This window comes from Pteropus vampyrus, unplaced genomic scaffold, assembly GCF_000151845.1.
Source record: "Pteropus vampyrus isolate Shadow unplaced genomic scaffold, Pvam_2.0 Scaffold838, whole genome shotgun sequence".
Lineage (NCBI taxonomy): Eukaryota > Metazoa > Chordata > Mammalia > Chiroptera > Pteropodidae > Pteropus > Pteropus vampyrus.
In genome coordinates, this window is record NW_011889619.1 from 4,728 (window position 1) to 5,974 (window position 1,247).

At 43.5% G+C, this 1,247-nt stretch overlaps 1 pseudogene; it reads right to left on the reverse strand.

Moving 5' to 3' along the window:
• Positions 1-606: 606 nt before the first annotated feature.
• Positions 607-725, reverse strand: LOC111734184 (annotated as a pseudogene).
• Positions 726-1,247: the final 522 nt, after the last annotated feature.

Below are 1,247 nucleotides of genomic sequence, written 5' to 3' on the forward strand. Positions count from 1 at the left end.
GGTGATTTCTTATTTCTCTCCCTAGTTGTAGGCCTTGTTCTTCTAGATACCAGGTGATTTTCCTTGCCGTTTGCTCCTTATTTCTGTCACAACTTTGATTTGGTCGCAAGAGGAAGGAACAAGCCTCTGTCATCTACGCTATTTTTTTCTCCTCACAAATGACAATATTGAGGTTCAAAGGGAACCATTTTCCTACTCAAGAACCTATTGCTAATGGAAACCAGACTTATTCTTCACCAGAATCTTCCAGCTTTAAGCTATATGCTCTTTTCATTATGTTACAATTTCTTCCACAACCTTAAGAGGTAAGGAAATAGGTAGAAACTGGAGGGGGGTGGTGGTGGTGGTGGAAATAACGACTAGAGAAGCAGGCCAAATCCTGGAGATCTGTAAATAATAAAAGAGTTCCATAGGATCTTGACCTAGAACTGAAAAATAGAGTGACCAGGGGAGGATCTGCAAGCTGGAGTCCCAATTCCTTTATTTGTTTGTTTGTTTGTTTATTATTTAGTTATTTTTTTAGGGGAGGCAACCCTTGGTTGACCTCTCAGATTGCAAGGGTTTTGCCAGCTTACAATCCCTTATTTTTTATTATTATTTTTTTTATGCCTATAGCACCTGGTCTTCCTAGGTGGTCTCCCATCCAAGTACTAACCAGACCCAACCCTGCTTAGTTTCCAAGATCAGATGGGATCGGGCTTGTTCAGGGTGGCATGGCTGCAGACACAATTCCTTTAAAGATTATGTTGATTGCTGTGTACTATTTTCTCACCCCTAAACTTTCTCAACATACAGCATTTAATCGTTCTCTATGCCCAGAAGTCTCCTGAGTCTTGGGATATATTATAGATAAGGCTCCAGAGGGACTGTGAGATCATTTATAATCCGACAAAGGAAAGAGATCTTTTTACTTCTGCTAACTCTGAGGAAATCACTCTAGGTTAGGTGTCCGGAGCCTTAAGCCTGCACCCAAAGATAAGAACCACATCCTGTTATCGAGAACAAACTCTGCTAGCTGTGACCATTTGGACAGCCACGGCACTGTGAAGCGCCCGCCTTTTCCCGTGTCTTTGGTCCCCATTCCGCCACCTGCAGAGCGGGAGCCTGCAACTGCTGGCACAGCCCATCTGTTTCTGACTAGCCAGGTAGAAATCACCTCATCTGGTGGTCGCCAATAAGCTTGTAGCGAATACTCTCTGATCAGTCCTGCCCCTGCCCTCTCCACTTGAGTGTATAAATATAACCGC